Genomic DNA, 19,529 nt, shown 5'->3' with positions numbered 1-19,529 from the left:
GAAAGCAGCGTGGCCAGAATGAATCAACCAATTAGCCATCATCTATTCTGGATGAATTGGGGATGGGTTCGTAATCTACTTAACCATTGGAGACAAGAAGAAGGCGATCACTTTCATCCACCACATTGCCCTCTTGGCAATGAACCTGAAGCACTTACCGGCGAACCTGTCCGAAACACCATTTTCTCTCTCATTTCCAGATTATCTCGTCATGATTGTATACTACACCAAATTCTAGATCTTATTTATCCGCTCGTCCGAACCGACAATTACCCCGGTGTAATAGAAGAAGTCAACGAGCTTCGCGCTCGGGTAGTGGCTTTGGAGAATATGGTGCAAAGGTTACAAACACCAGCAGCAGCACCAACAGCATAACCAGTACCACCATCAACAACATCAACAGTACCATTACCACCACCAACAGCAACCGCATTGCAAACCTCAACTTCACAATCTGTCCCACGAGCATCGACGTCATACGCCATGTAGATACCAAGGAATACCACAACGATGAAGTATTGATTCATAACTTCATTGGGGAAACATTCTACGGCGATTATGTAATTTCTAAAGTTTAGAAATTATCTATCCTCGCCTTAACCATAAATCAAATGAGTTTAATTTAATATTAACTCATTAAATCAATATTACATCTGAAGAAATATACACATATATATTTCCATAAAGACTGTAATAAAATTCTTTTGTACAAAATATTAATTGTGAATTTTTTTTAACGGGTAGGTAATACCCGAGAGATATATAAATTCACAATTAATATGTTACATTCTTCGAATCTGATTCAGCAAATCATCCATTATATTCCCTACTTTCACAACAATATACATTCTTTTATAAAAATCAAAACAACCATACTCATTCAAAATCTAATTACATATTCTGATTTTGAAATCTCAGAATTCGATTCAAGATATAACCGAAATCGTCACTCTTAGATTCCTACATCTTTCAAAACTATAGTTTGACTTCAAAACTGTCCTAGAACCTCATTTCTATTCATGGAACTAACAAAAATATTTGTATCATTCAAAATCTTAGAACATCATATGTATATTAACAATTACAATATGTGTTCAAACACTTCGAAATTCCTAAAGACATGCGAGATGATGATCCAACCACATATTACCCACTGTCATGCATCTGAAAAGCTCTCGAAACCAAAGTTATAGTTTAACACGTATCCATGTCAGATCCTTTGATATTTATTACCAAATATAATTTTTTCAATCTCTTTCCAAAATAGACAGTTTTGTCACAGCTCCAGCAAATCACCTTCATTTGTTTATACGAATAAACCTTATTATAACAATTACCCCTTCATCATTGTTACCGGGGAACCTTTCATATCTCGCCACATTAGCAGTAAACTTATCAACAACTTCATTAACCTTCGACTTAAGCCTCTCCGAAAGGCCACTATACTTATTCATTAAAACCCCATCATGTACTCACCTACATCCTGTAACAATAATTGTCACACCAACTACTGGGAATTAGCAATCAGTATTTTGAATTTCGCGACAATTTTACGTCAAAAGTTATACATATAACGTCTATCTCCTAGACTTACATACTTCGAATGTGAATTTTCTGAAAAACATCCCAAACCATGAACTAGTTCTCCGAAATTGGAAAAATGCTGATGAAGCAGCAAAAACTGTAAACAACTTTAATAGTTAAAAGTTTGATGATAAAGAATAGTATGGTGGTAAAGCTGAGAAAAAGAGAAGGTTTGAAACTAGAAAACGGATTGAGCAGACCATGAAGGAGGCTGTGGACAAATCACAAAGACTAAACCTGCCTTCAAAGGATCCAAATGATTCAGTGTCTACTGAAATCGTTAGCAAACTACTTACTTCTTATTCTAAACCTTCACAGACAAATCTTCTTCATCATCCATATTATCGTATCTTTTATTATAATATCTTAGATATTCCTGAAGATATTTTCACAACTATTCTTATCTGAAATCTTTTATCTCTTCGCAATATCTGCGTTACAACATAAAAAGAAACTGTGTTAGTTTCTAAATTCTAAAAAAAAAAAAATTTGAATTTAAAATAGGAATGTTTTTGAAGTAGTGTTGGGAACTGAAGCATGAGTTAGTATAATATAATGCCACTTGATCAACGTGATTATATTACAGTAAGTCATGCTGAGTTTCTAATGGAACGTGATGATTCACGGAACATACCGTCATCATGTACTGTTTACACGACTCTTACATTCTACCAAATTTCCAAACATATTAAGAACATATCATCTTGATAGCTCTATATTTTCGGATATTCTGGTAATTTGCCAAATCAAGATCGTGCCATTACGATTTTCTTCTTGGAACATTAACTATGTTCATCCAAAAATTCATATCTACGAATTCTGGACCATTATCCGCTTGACTTAAGGTCAGAAAGAGAAAACGAAAGCATGAAGCTCTGAAATATATTGGAGAATATAAAGCCCGATAACAACCCCGAAATTACAAACCATGTATATCAATGCGTATAGAAATATAAAGACACGGGAGAATGAAAAACACAATAACCCCAAGGTAATGGTAGAAGAAAATAACTTCCTCCGGTGGTAGATGAAAAAGAAGAATGACATATATGAAAGTTAAGAGTATATCAAGAATCAATATTGGATGAAGCATATTAACGAATGCTTTAAAGTATGAATTGGGGAGAAAGACTAGAAGGTGTGAGATGTGGAAATAAAGAAACGAAGGGGGTGGAATTATAGTAAAATATCAGACAGAGAAATCAAGACAGATTATCGCATTTAATCAAAGAAGATCCTGATTTTCTTAATCGCCGAAGAACCAAATCTTATTGCAAAGATTTTCTTTAAATCCAATGAATTCCAAAAATCAATCATAACTACGTCATCGGTTAAAAGGAATATACGTTTACTCATTTCACTCTCTTGCGATAGCTTCACTTATACTCTTCGCGTAATCAAATTATTTTATCTATATTACTCAATGATGATAAAACTATATTTATCAACTCATATTCATCATGAAAATATTTTTATAGTTAGCCATGACGACCTCGATCAAATTTCGGGACGAAATTTCTTTAACGGGTAGGTACTGTGACGACCCGGAAATTTCCGACCAAATTTAAACTTAACCTTTATATGTTTCCGACACGATAAGCAGAATTTGTAATGTTGAATCTTAAAAATTTTGGAACTACATTCATGTAATCAATTACCCTTTGACCGTGTTCGACGATTCACGAACAATTATGTGTATATAGATATGTATATATAATATATAATATTAACTGAAAACATTAACAAAGTATTAGATATATGATACTTTACATGAACATATTTGTTTCGATATATTTATCGACAGAATTAAGAGATAATATCAAATGATTGAATTATCAGATACATTATGATATGATTACGGGCCTATGTTATGAGGTCCACTGTGATTTAAGAAATCTATTCTTTTTGACAACTCATTACTTAACCAGTATGATAAAGATAACGATATTTATATTTTATTTTATTAAATATATATAACGATTTAAATTAATATTATATATTTTTATACGCGTATTATACGTACATAGTTTTATACTTTTACTATACTTTAACTTTACCTTTACTTTACTTTAACTTTAATAATTCATACATTAATAATTCACTTTAATAATTCATACTTTAATAATTCACTTTAATAATTCATACTTTAATAATTCACTTTAATAATTCATACTTTAATAATTCATACTTTAATAATTCACTTTAATAATTCATACTTTAATAATTCACTTTAATAATTCATACTTTAATAATTCACTTTAATAATTCAAAAATCTATTATAAATAGAATTCAATAGGTTTCATTATTTCATAGAAACTTGAAAATATATTTCTCTAAACTCTCTCAATCGAATTACATATATATATATTTACTTAGTACTATTTCAAGATATTATTAGTATACATAAAATACTACGACGGAGTTATATTCAGACGATTTCAAAATAAGTTTTCAAATTGGATATAGCTAAGGAAATTATGGGTTATAGCTATGAAGGTTATGGGTATTGATCGAGGGTATTGCTCGTGAGGTCAACCTAACGTTTATCATTTTCGTTGCGTCTACGTACTTTCCTGCAATATTGAATCACAATATTGATACGTGAGCATTCATATCTTATCTTTTATATATTAATAGTGTATCCCTGACTAGTGCTCGAGTATATATGATTATGCATGTTTGTATGCTTAGTTTCGTCGTTAAATAGTTTATGATAAATCACGAATTTGATACATATGCTACTGAGATAAGTTATATGATATGCATGTCATTGAAAAGTTGAAGAAAAAAAAATTAATAACTTTTCATTTAGAAATCGTGTGGTTTCGATGAACGGATTAAAAGATATGGTCAACTGAATTATCATTAATTTTAATATTATTATTAAAACGATTATTATAACTGTTATCAGTTGATGTTATTACTAAAATTATCTTTATTACTAAAAATTAATATTTTTATTGAAACTATCATTTTATTATTTTTATCATTATTATTATTATCAATATTATTTTATCAAATAAATATGCGTACAAAGATATTTTTACCACACGTAATGTAATTACATTAATAATACATACCACTATATTTTTATGATATTAAGTGAATTTTATAAATTTTATTACTTGAGATATATAAAAGTATATTTTTATCATATATGAATTTTAATATAAATTTTTATTTATTAATAAATGACTTGTATTATTTAGTATAATAAGATCTGATAAATATATTTAAATATATAAAACTACTATATAAGTTATATAATAAACATGTATAGATTTTGAAAGTCATTTTGGGTCAAGTTGACTTTTGTTGACTTTTGCATGTCGGTCTCAAGCATTAGGATTGTGATACACTACGACTTGACCTAAATTGTTAGACAGATATTGACCAACATTTAAATATATATACTTAATATAGGTTCGTGAATCCGAGACAAACCCTGCACTTGTTCAGTGCCGTCATATACATAATTGCTACAAAATACAGTATTGTGAGTTTCATTTGCTCCCTTTTTATATATATTTTTGGGCTGAGAATACATGCGCTGATTTATAAATGTTTTACGAAATAGGCACAAGTACTAAAACTAATTCTATGTGGGTTTAAACCAGAAATATACCCTTAGCTTGGTAACATTAAACTACTTGTCTATGTACGGTAGGCGCGAATCCTAAAGATAGATCTATTGGGTCTGACAAACCCCATCCTGACTATGGGATGCTTTAGTACTTCGAGGTTATTTTAAATACACCTGATCTGGTGTACTTCAGAGGGTAAAACATGAACGTTAAGGCTTGTTACCGGGTGCCTACAACTTATAGAATACTTTTATACACTCGCGAGTGTACGGATATTTATAGAAACTAAAATCTTGTGGTCTATTACTATTACGGAAATGATTGATTATGATAAACTAATGAACTCACCAACCTTTTGGTTGACACTTTAAAGCATGTTTATTCTCAGGTATTAAAGAAATCTTCCGCTGTGCATTAGCTCATTTTAAGGACATTACTTGGAGTCATTCATGACATACTTTGAAAGACGTTGCATTCGAGTCGTTGAGTTCATCAAGATTAATATTAAGTCAATTATAGTTGGATGTAATATGAAATGGTATGCATGCCGTCAATTTTTGATGTAAAGAAAGTTTGTCTTTTAAAAACGAATGCAATGTTTGTAAAACGTATCATATAGAGGTCAAATACCTCGCGATGTAATCAACTATTGTGAATCGTTTATAATGTATATGAACGGGTCCTTTCAACGAGCTATTGGTGCGGCTCCTGGTACAAGATCTATTTGGAATTCAACGGATCGGTGTGAAGGTAGTCCCGGTAATTCGTCCGGAAACACCTCAGGAAATTCTCTTGCAACGGGAACGTCATCGATTTTCTTTTCTTCTTTTTCAACCTTCTCGACGTGTGGTAGTACGACATAGCAACCTTTTCTTATTAGTTTGCGCGCCTTCAAACTACTAATAAGATTTAATTTGGCATTACCCTTTTCTCCGTACACCATTAAGGGTAACCCGTTTTCTCTCGGAATGCGAATCGCCTTCTCATGACAAACAACTTCGGCTTTCACCTTGGACATCCAGTCCATTCCAATAATTACGTTGAAGCTTCCCAATTCCACCTGTATTAAATCAATTGCAAACGTTTCGCTAACTAAACTAATTTTTCGATTTCGGCAAATTTTATCAACCTTAATTAGTTTACCGTTTGCTACTTCAACTATACACTTTTTATCCAAAGGCGTTAACGGGCAATTTAATTTGGCACAAAATTCTCTACTCATATAACTTCTATCGGCACCCGAATCAAATAAAACATAAGCAGGTGTATTGTTGATAAGAAACGTACCCATAACAAGCTCCGGGTCTTCCTGTGCTTTCTCCCCATTAATGTTGAAGGCTCTCCCACGGCCTTGCCTATTTCCATTCCTGCACTGGTTTATGGTATGGCCCGGTTTTCCACATCCATAGCAAACAACGCCGTTATTATTTGTTCCGCCATTATTTACTCCTTTGTTTCTATTTGGTCCGTAGACTTCACACTTTGCAGCAATATGGCCATTCCTATTACACTTGGTGCATAATTCTCTACAAAACCATTTCGGATGAAACGTATCACACCTGGGGCATATAGTTCTTTGCCTTTTGTTGTTGTTGTCGTTGTTGTTGTTGTTGTTGTTGTTGTTGTTAGGGTTATTGTTGTTGAGTCGTTTGTTGTTGTTATTGTTGTGATTGGGATTGTTGTTGTTGTTATTATTATTGGGATGGTTGTTGCGGTTATTGTTGTGGTTGTTGTTGCGATTATTGTTGTTGTTGGGGTGGTTGCGATTGTTGTTGTAGTTGTTGTTTTGATTGTTGTTGTTGTACTGGTGACCCTGATCACTGCTTTCCTCCCACTTTCTTTTTCCCTGTTTCATTATGGCCTCCTCGACCGCTTCTTTCTTTATCCTTCCTGTAATTTGGCCTATCAATTTGTGGGCTATACGGCTCGCTTTCTGCATTGTTGCAGGGTCGTTAGCACCTACATGCTCTTGGATTCGTTCCGGCAACCCTTTTATGAATGCTTCAATTTTTTCTTCTTCGTCCTCAAATGCTCTAGGACACATTAAAGCCACTTCATTGAAACGTCGCTCGTAGGTAGTGACATCTAACCCTTGGGTTGTCAGTGCTTTAAGCTCTGCCTTGAGCTTGTTGATTTCGGTTCTGGGATGGTACTCTTCCGTCATCATGTGCTTGAAAGCGGACCATGGAAGTGCGTAGGCGGTATTCTATCCTACGTAATCCATGTAGGTATTCCACCATGTCAAAGCAGTACCCCTGAAAGTATGTGTGGCATACTTAACTTTATCCTCTTCTGCGCAGTTGCTGATTGCGAACACGGCTTCAACCTTCTCTGTCCACCGCTTTAGTCCAACGGGTCCTTCAGTTCCTTCAAACTCATTGAGTTTGCAAGCCATAAAAGCTTTGTAGGAACATCCTACCCGGTTGCCATTGTTTCCTCCATTGCTGGAACCCGATTGGTTATTGTTGTTCATTGCATTCACCACTGCAGCCATATTTGCAGCGAAAGCTTGAAGTTCTTATGTGTTCAATTATTGTTGTCTAGTAGCTGGAGGAGCCATTTCCTTCAAAAATAGCCGACTGAGTTAATCATATAGAATTTTAGAAGTAGCCAAAAAGTATTTTGTAGCTTAATATGAACTTATTATTATAAAAGCCTTTTCTTCATATTAGCGTTTTATAATTATAATAATGTTCATACTTAGCAGCTAACACACAAATTAACTACTAAAATTCTAATATGAAAAACTATGGTAAGTTATTACGTTACTACGTAATAATAAGTTGTAATAATAATAATAAACCTTCCATGCTTATTCTTATTATTATACAATCATAAGGAAAATTACATTGCGGATTTTCTTAGAAACTTAAACACACAATATAATACATATTATACAATGCATGGAATACAGGATAGCTGCCGATGGTTCAAGAACGGCGAGATTTCTTAGATGTTGACGTTGTTTCTTTCTCGGCCAAACGTTTGGATTTTCTTTTGGATAGTTCTTTTTCCAATTCCTCCCAATTGATTCTTTCGGCTAATTGTTTGGGAGCAAAACCAACAGTCGTTATACGAGCGATCATTTTATAAACTGGTCTCTTAGGTGGTTCAGGTGGATGATCACAAATATTTTGGGTCATAATAGGTTCATCGGGTTTGGGATCGGGTATAACAGCTAAAGATTTTCCCAAATCACGTTGTGGTTCGGTAATTTCCACAACTTCTTCAGGATCCTCTTCTTCGGGTTCCTCTTCGGGATCTTCTTCTGGAACCTCTACTGGCAATTGTGAATCTTCCCAATTTTCCTAATAATTTTCCACTTTAATGGTAGCACCAAAAGTTAACTTTTCCGTTGATTCATAAGTCGTATGCTTTAACTCAGCCTCCGAATCACTTGATAAGTAAATGAAATCTGAATCACTAGAGATGCTTATATGATCGGATAAAGTCATCTATCACATAATAGCAGGCACGTTAAGAGAATGATATATCTTATAATATTTATATGTTAATAATCTTATGTTTCCAACAATTATATTAAGCAATCATTTTTAAAATAATTACGGTCGAAGTCCAGACTCACTAATGCATCAAAAATCAGTTAGACACACTAATGAAAAATTTTCTGATTCTCTAAGACCAACGCTCGGATACCAACTAAAATGCCCCGTTCATATTAATTATAAACGTTTCATATTAATTGGTTTCTTTGCGAGGTTTTGACCTCTATATGAGACGTTTTTCAAATCTTGCATTCGTTTTTAAAAACCATCATAACCTTTATTATTGAATAAAGGTCTTAATGGCATAATTTAGATTGTCTATCAAAGACAATCTCCTCAAATAAATAAGTTTTTACACAACCCATTACAATATGATCAAATATATTACAACAAATACTCCGAATGCAAGTTTAAACAATATAAACAATTATGCCGACTCCAAATCTTGACTTTGGGTTGGCATACGACAGCGGAAGCGTTTTTAATATTCACCTAAGAATAAACATGCTTAAAACATCAACAAAAATGTTGGTGAGTCATAGGCTTAATTTCTATATAATAATCATAACATTTAATAAGTCACAAGATTTCATTTAATTAAATGCGCAGGATCATTACAACAGCAAAAATCATTCATACGATGAGTCGCCTGGTAACCGACCTTAACATAGAGCGCTTAAGATATCTGACATCATACATTCAACTATTCAAATGTATGACAAGAACCCTTCGAAGTACTAAAGCATTTCCACTATTCGAAAATGGGGGTGGTTGGTGCCCATAGATCTACCTTTAGGATTCGCGTCAATTAGTGTTTTTCACTAATTCTTAGGTTACCAAGCATAATAATAATAAGTACAGATATCCGGTATAACAAATCAATCGTAGAATGTAGTCCCATGAACTTGTGCTTATTTTGTAAAACATTTATAAATTTTGCATGTATTCTCATCCCAAAATAATTTAGATAGTAAAAATGGGACTATAACTCACTTGTGATGATTTTCGAATAGATGGTGATAAGACTTGGCCTTTTGACAAACTCACGAACCTAATAATAATATTCTTGTGTCAAGATATATATATATACATATATATATATATATACATATATATATATATACATATATATATATATATATATATATATATATATATATATATATATATATATATATATATAATTAATATTCCATACTTATGATACTTGTGATAATTTTAATTGTCCATTGTTAGTAGTCCAACGTTCGTAGTCCAATAGTTCAATAGTCCAACAGTATAAATATATATATAAATATAAATGCATATATTGTGTTAGAATTCACTAACACTATAATATATTGTCTTAATATAATAAGACACATAATATGTATATTGTCTGAAGCAATCCGCGACCCATTGTATACATGTCTCAGGCTCGATCACAACTCAAAGTATATAATATTTTGGAATCCACTTTGACCCACAGCTAACTCGAGATTACTGCCAATGGTGTCTAATAGTTCGTTCCAATAATATATATAGAAGAAGTCAAAATAATATGTCAAAGCTTTGTATACGAGTCCACGGTGATCAAGTCATATATATATATGGTGCCTTACGATCTTTATTAAGACTATAATATATTGTCGTAGAACTTAATCACGACTATTATAAATTGTATTTCCATAAGTTCGGGAACAAGACATGTATAAATACATGTAGGATACAAGGTAAGTTAGCTAGGATAAGGTTAGCATCCATTTTTATAAATCATGTCCGTAGCAAAAAATTAAGAAAAATATCCAATTTTGTTTAACCCATAATTTCTTCGTTACAAATCCGTTTTGAGTGATTCGAGTTGCCATGGTTTCGTATCAAACTCAAGATTATTAATCTTAACATAAAAAGTATAGGTTTATAGTCTAAAATACAGCTTAGGTGTCAAATAAGAGAAGATAGTCATATCCGTCGTAAGAACGACATCTTGATGACCCTTTTGAAAAACATACTTCCACTTTGAGTTTAACCATGGATTTTGGATATATTTCATATCCATATAAAATAAGATTTTTCACCAAAGGAAATCTTTTAATTCAAAGTTTAAGATAGGTTTTTAAAATTATATCCAAAACAGCCCCCGTTCGACTAAGACGGCGTATATTCGATTTTAAGGTGTTCTTCATGTTTACAAGTTTTATATCCTTATGTTAGCTTGACATACTGTCATAATACATGTGTTGAAGTGTTTTAAAAGTCAAGTTAGAAGGATTAAGTTTATTTGCAAACAAGTTTAGAAATAATCTAAACTATGTTCTTGTTGTTATTAGTTATAACTCAAAATAAGATAGCTATATGAATACGAATCGAATAAGATTATGAATAAGGTTACTACCTCAAATCAAATGAGTAAAGTTGCTAGAGAAATAAGGAGAATATCTTGAGTTCAAAAGATACCCTTGATGGCTTGAAATTCTTGAAGTGTTCTTGATCAAGCTTTGTTATGATGATTATAACTTGGATTATGAGACCAATACTTGCTGAATTGAATAGAGGTTTGAGAGAGTGTTTGAGTATGTGTTTAGAGAGTAAAATGATGTAGTTAATTGTAATGAAATGGATGGTTATTTATCCTACATTTTGGCATCAAAATGGGGACAACAACATGGCTCCATGGTTTGTAATTTTATGCATTTAGTCATACTAGTTTCCAAGCCATGGTTCCCACAAGTCTACATCATGTTTATACATATCTCACAACTGATTGAGGGCTGCTAAGATCAATGATTTGGTGTGTATATACCCATAGTAAATACGTATAGAAGCTGGGTATTATACGGGTATAAATACCGTCTGAATACGAATAGGATTCTTGATAAAATTGAATGAAAAAATGAGTATAGCTACCTTTATTGAGTATAAATATATTGATATATATTATTAAGTCTTTCAAAACTGTATTAATACATATTAATACAATACATATACATACATTTTAATTTAGAAGTTATTACAACGTTAATCGTTATATATATGTATATAGTCTTGAAGTCTTTAAGTTAGTAATCTCATTTTATGTATATAACCAATTGTTATTATATATAATGAGATACTTAAATATCATTTTAACAAATCATAAGTATATATATATCCATATATACATCATTATATAATTATTTCAAATTATGATGTTCGTGAATCGTCAGACAGACTGGGTGGTCAAATATTTGCATAAAATCCATTCCAAATATATATATCTTGACAAGTTTGATTGCTTAACATGTTGGAAAAATTTAATTATGTAAATATTAATCTTCAATATATTAACGGAAAAATCCGGGTCGTTACAAATTAGATTTGAAAGAATGTACAGTGTACTTATTAATGTGAAATTTAAATATTCCTTGGGTATTACCTGTCTGTTAAAATATTTTCACCATTAACAGTTTGTACGAAAGAATTTTTAATTACAGTCTTTATGAAAATATATATGTATATATTCTCTTCAGATGTAACATAGATTTCAATGAGTCAATACTAAATTAAACTCATTCGATTTATGGTTGAAACCAGAATTGAATAATCCCTTGAAGGCTTTAGAGATTACATAAGTATTTCTCCAATAATATTGAAATTATGAATCAATACTTCGTTATTTGTTGAGATGTGATGTTGGTTTTCGTTAAATTCTTGTGACTTCGCAAAGTACGAATGATGTTTTCTGAAAAGTTTCGGGTACATCGATGATGAAAGTGTAAAATCAAATATATACTTGAATTATTATGAATTGGAATTTGTTGAATTGCGACGGAGGTTGTAGTTAACGCTAGTTAAGTTGCTGCCGAAGGATGTACATTATTGCATATTTGTAATATGAATTAACCGAGTAGTTAAGATTCACACACAATAGCTTAACACGGAAAGATTTATTTCAATATATATATATATATATATATATATATATATATATATATATATATATATATATATATATATATATATATATATATATAATATACATATAATTTCTTCAGAGGAAATGAGTTAATTCTTCATAACTCGTTGATACAATATACGCGTTATTGATTCGTAATGATGTCCACAGTGATTCTTGAACTGACAGAGTTTGTGATGTTATAGGTGTTGTTGATTCTGATGTTGGATGTACTGTCGATGCTGGTGACGCAGACGGTACTGTTGATGCTGTTGGTAAAGCAAGTTTAGCTTGTTAATCACACACCATTTTTGTCAGGGTTTCTACTCTTCCTTCTATCATTTTGGTTCGCTTAACTGATTTATGGTTAGGGCTAGATTAGATAATCTCTAAGACTTTAGAGATTACATAATCGCCGCGGAATGTTTCTCCAATGAAGTTATGAATTAATACTTCATCAGTTATTGTTGTTGGTACTCCTTGGTATCTATGGTGCGTATGACGTTGATGCTCGTGGAACAGATTGTGAAGTTGAGGTTTACGACGCGGTTGTGGTTGGAGGTGGTAATGTTACTGTTGGTGTTGATGATGGTGGTACTGGTTATGCTACTGGTGCTGCTGCTGGTGTTTGTAATCTTTGCACCATATTCTCCAAAGCCACTACCTGAGCGCGAAGCTCGTTGACTTCTTCTATTACACCGGGGTGATTGTCAGTTCGGACGAGCAGATAAATAAAATCTAAAATTTGATGTAATATATAATCGTGACGAGATACTCTGGAAATGAGAGAGAAAATGGTGTTTCGGACAGGTTCGCCGGTAAGTGCTTTAGGTTCTTCATCAAGAGGGCAATGTGGTGGATGGAAAGGATCGCCTTCTTCTTGTCTCCAATGAGTGAGGAGGCTACGAACTCATCGTATGAATTGAGGATGGATGATTGGTTGATTCATTCTAGTGACGCTGCTTTCGGAGCTTAGGTGAACGTCCATGTCAGAATAGTTGTCGGAATAACTATCGGAATAGCTATCCAAATTCGAGGGACTCGAACTGGTTGAGGGATTCATCTCGTACGATCAGATGAAGGATTTTCGATAAGAAATAGATTATAGGATGTAGATTAGTACCCTGTAATACATAATTTACATATGCATATATAATACTAAAATCCCATAAGTTACGGAGGAATCTACAGAAGCTGTCAGGCAAAGGTAACAATAACAGATACGCTAAGATATGAATTTATCTATACACTGTCTATGCAATAGAGGCAGTAAGACGTGTCTAGACTTTAAGGATGATAAGCAAATAATTTTCGACACTAATGATAAGCAAAACTTTTAACATGCAGACACGGTCGAAGTCCAGACTCACTAATGCATCCTAACGACTTATCAGTTCTACACACTAATGCAGACCTGGTTTACTAAGACTACCACTCTGATACCAACTGAAAGGACCCGTCCTAATCCATCTGGATGAATACATTATATTTGGTTACATCGCGAGGCACTTGACCTCTATATGATACATTTTACAAGCATTGCATTCATTTTTAAAAGACAAACTTTCTTTACATAAAAAATTGACGACATGCATACCATTTCATAATATATCCAGCTATAATTGACTTATTAATAATCTTGATGAACTCAACGACTTGAATGCAACGTCTTTTGAAATATGTCATGAATGACTCCAAGTAATATCTCTAATACGGGCAAATACACAGCGGAAGAGTTCTTTAATACCTGAGAATAAACATGCTTTAAAGTGTCAACCAAAAGGTTGGTGAGTTCATTAGTTTAACATAAATAATCATTTCCATCATTTTAATAGACCACAAGATTTGCATTTCTCATAAATACACGTCCCATGCATAGAGACAAAAATAATCATTCATATGGATTGAACACCTGGTAACCGACATTAACAAGATGCATATAAGAATATCCCCTATCATTCCGGGAAATCCTTCGGACATGATAAAACAATATCGAAGTACTAAAGCATCCGGTACTTTGGATGGGGTTCGTTAGGCCCAATAGATCTATCTTTAGGATTCGCGTCAATTAGTAGATCGGTTTACTAATTCTTAGGTTACCAAGCAAAAAGGGAAATATTCGGCTTCGATCATTCAACCATATAATGTAGTTTCGATTACTTGTGTCTATTTCGTAAAACAATTATAAAAGTAGCGCATGTATTCTCAGTCCCAAAAATATATATTGCAAAAGCATTTAAAAAGGGAGTAATGAAACTCACCTAATGTATTTTGTAGTAAAAATACATATGACTATATTGAACAATGCAGGGTTGGCCTCGGATTCACGAACATATATCATTTGTATATTTATTAATGCATATAACCGTACTCGAACAATTTCATATACTATCTTTTTATATATTATTTATTTAATTTGTATATATATATATATATATATATATACATATTTGTAAATGATTATTACTTATATAGCTATATATATATATTTATGTTGTATATATATTTAATATGATTAATATCTATATATTTAATTATATTAATATATCTATATATATATATATATATAAATAGTTAGTATTATATCTAAAATTCATTGGTTTGTTATATATATTAGTATCTATGTGAATAATGTTAATATGTTTTACATATAGGTATATAAACTATTAGTACAATTATAATATATATGTTAGGTCAAAGTATTATCTATAACAAAAATGATAGTTTTGAAAATTATGATTTACTAATAATAATAACGATATTGTTTAAAAAAATACTTATGTTAATAATAGCACTAAAATGATAAGTTAATGATCATAATAATAATAATATTATTCATAGTTGTGTCAATAATCATAATACTAATAATAAATGATAACGTCAGTAATGATTTTATTACTAATACTTTTGTTGATAATAACAATAATAATACTAACAATTTATAAAATGATGCTAATAATAATATTTAAAATGATAAATTGTATTATGTTCATAATAATGATAATAGTAATAATAATGATCATAATTATAATAACAATAATGCATATGTAATATTAGTAATAATAATATCAATAATATTTATAATAATACTAATGATAATTATAATACTTTTAGATATAATAACAATGATAATAATTATAACCTTAATAATAACAATAATAATAAATGATCATAAATCTTGTATTAGTAATAATAATAATAATACTAATAATTATAATTATATTACTAATAACAATAACAATAATAATAATCAATAACAATAATAATAATAATAATAATAATAATAATAATAATAATAATAATAATAATAATAATAATAATAATTATAATAATAATAATAATAATAATAATAATAATAATAATAATAATAATAATAATAATAATAATAATAATAATAATAATAATAATAATAATATATGAGAGTAACTACCTCATAAAGAAAAATTCTACAAAAAGACTGCCCGCACCCGGGCCCGAACCCGTGACCTCACGTTCCCTAACCCACTACCTAACCACTCCGCCAGTTTGATTTTTCTCATCATAAACACAATCTTAAATATATAACACATATTTAAGCTGTTGCTTCTTCTTCTTCGATCCACATACAGACCAGAGATCCATTTCACGTTACTAACTTCTAAATATATTAATTTAGGATTTGAATTTAATACATAAAACATTAGTGATTAAATAAGTTAATTAAAACAGAAAAATTTTAATAACAGACGCTGGAACAGGAAAAATATATAAACGATGAACATGATTTTGATTTTTGAAATTAAGAAGGTTTTAGGTAAAGCTTCCTACATGAAAATGTTTTCAAATCAAACGTACAAACCTTCTGTAATCTCAATTAGATCCAAAACTTTGAATTAAACTCAAATTTTTGCCAAGAACACGTCTTTTGACTTTTTCAAGATTATCTTTGACTTGACAATTAAAAGTTGATATATAAAATTGGAGTTTCATATTCTGTATATAGTTTATATTCTTGATTCCTAACTAAACTGTATTTATAGATTTTTAAAATTGTTAGAAATTCGAAGAAATTGAAAAAAAAACAATCGAGCAGAGCAGAACCTGTGTATTCATTTCTTTCTGTTTAAATTAAATTGATAGATAACTGTAATGGGTATAAGGGGTGGAGAGAACGAAGGACTTGATCAATGTTACTGAGTTTTGATCATTTTATCAACAATTATGGGTCGACAGGTTCAATTAAATCAGAAGAGAAATAAATAAATAAATAAGAGTAAAAAGCAGATGGGGACTTTCAGCTGTATTCATTTAGATTTGTGAGTAAAAAATCGACAAGAAGAATCATTAGAGGATGTCCAAACAAAATAAAAGAAGAGCTCGATTGATACAGGTAACCAACTAGTATTCCTTTCTGATTTTTTTAATAATTAAGGACGATCGTGATTATTTAACAGAATCCAAATAAATATATTTGTTATTATATATTTTATAATGTAACGACCCGGATTTTTCTGATCATTTTATACTTATGAGATTAATATTTACATAAATTAAACCTTACCAACATGATAAGCAATCCAAATTATTGAGACTTATGTTTTTTAAAAGAGTTTTACACAACGTTTGACCGTCCAATTTGACCGATGATATCACGAACTATATAACACACGATAATTATACGATTATGTATATATACATATCTATACATATTTAACATGATTTAAGGATGGTTTAACGTCTCATTGTGTACTAACAACAATGAGTTATAGGTATATTTTGAGATCACTAACTTAAGTTTTCAAAACGATAACTATATGTAACATTCTTTGACATATATACTTATAATCTATAATGTGTTGGTGATTTATGTCACCAATATGATTTAAGTGTAATGAGATTAATTTGTTAACCAAAATAATCTTGATAAATAGCGAACAAGTTTGGGAAAGTGTGGAGTGCACACTTGTTTGAACTTATCTTGATCATGACGGGGGTTCGGGGGCAGCGCCCCCGATAGCGGGGGTCCAAGGGGCAGAGCCCCTGGCTGGGGTCAGCTTGGAACTTTTTTTTTTGGGCTAGCATTGCTTTATTAAAAATGTCTTAAAATTTTATTTTGGCCCGGTTTGACCTAAAATAAAAGCCCTGTTTTGAGCCTCTTTTACAGTTATAAACCCGTCCATATTTGAATTCTCGTTCCGTTTCCTCAAAATTTCTACAAGTATATCTAGGGTATATGTAACCGTTTCATACACAGCTTCTAAACGTATTTACTATTAGTATATACCAACAATAAACTCCAATGATCAGCCACTAGACATGATGTTACATGTGGGAACCAACCATTTAACCTCATGTATGACTTATATGCAAGAAAACAAACTAAATCTCCTATATATCCATCCCATAATCACATCATTTTGCACACACACACATACAATTTCATTTCCAATTTTCTTTCAAGTTAATTCACTCCCTAATCTCTCTTCATGTACCTACTCAAGAACGTATCAATATAGTCATCCAATTTCAAGGAGATTACTTCCAATCTTTCAATCCCACTCCACCACTCTTTTGATTCCAAGATTTTTCTTATCTTTTCCAGTAGCTTTATACAAGTAACCTGAGGTAGTTACCTTATTCATAATTTTATTCGATTCATATTTATATAGCTATCTTATTTTGAGTTATAAATTATAACAACAAGAACATAGTTTGAATGATTTCAAACTTGTTCGCAAACTAAATAGATCCTTCTAACTTGACTTTTAAAATACTTCAAGACCTGTAATATATCATAATGATATGCTAACTTAACAAGATACAACTTGTTTTTACAAAGAACACCTTAAAACAAAATCGGGTATCCGAAGCTAGTTTAGCTACGAAATTAATTGGAGTAAAACTAAACTAATCATATTTTTGCTAATTAATATGATATTTTATATGTATTTACTTATGATTTGATTTTATATATTTCAGGACCACCCGTAAACAACACGAGAAGATTAATCATAAGACCTCATGATTGTACGCAACACATCATTTGACAACACGGTACTTTATGTACGCAACACGTCATTTTAAAACATGGTACCATGGGTCGAGATTAATTCTGATCAATACGAATACGATGGGGTCTTTATTTATTTTATTGAGCAACTAATTGTGGACCATTAACAACAGACTGCTAACTACGGACTAAGAAAATATTAAAAGTATTATAAGTATATATATATGTAACGATTACTTGAAAAGAAAATATGTTGATACATTATATATATGGTTAGGTTCGTGATATCTATCAGCGACCAAGTCGTGTTAAATACCTTCAAGGCAAAAGTGAGTATATAGTCCCACTTTTAAACTCTAAATATTTCGAGATGAGAATACATGCATTTTATGATTTACGTTATGGACACAAGTGATTAAAATATATATTCTACGTTGAGTTGTACCACTGGCATACTTCCCTGTAACTTGGTAACTACTATTTACATGAGGTATTGTAAACGCGAATCCTGTTGATAGATCTATCGGGCCTGACAACCCCAACCAAACTGGACGACCAGTATTCAACGGTTGCACAGTACTTCGTTTCGGTGACTACACTTAGTACGGTGTAGTAAGATTTCATAATAAAGGGAATATGCGACGTTGATTAAATGTTAAGTATGGTTATCAAGTGCTCAACAACTTAGAATATTTTTATTAATATATTTATATATGAAATCTTGTGGTCTATATTTATAACGCTGCCGGCATTAAACCTATATCTCACCAACTTTATGTTGACGTTTTAAGCATGTTTATTCTCAGGTGATAACTAAAAGCTTCCGCTGCAACATGTTGAATTTAAGCAAGATCTTGAGTATGCATATTTGTGTCAAAAACAAAACTGCATATCAGAGAAGTTGTAATGTAAAATACGTTGGAAATCGTGTTGTTATCATCACATGTAAAGT

This window comes from Rutidosis leptorrhynchoides, chromosome 5 (genome assembly GCF_046630445.1).
Source record: "Rutidosis leptorrhynchoides isolate AG116_Rl617_1_P2 chromosome 5, CSIRO_AGI_Rlap_v1, whole genome shotgun sequence".
Classification (NCBI taxonomy): Eukaryota; Viridiplantae; Streptophyta; class Magnoliopsida; order Asterales; family Asteraceae; genus Rutidosis; species Rutidosis leptorrhynchoides.
The sequence above is the reverse complement of the archived record's forward strand: the minus strand, read 5'-3'. Positions refer to the sequence as shown.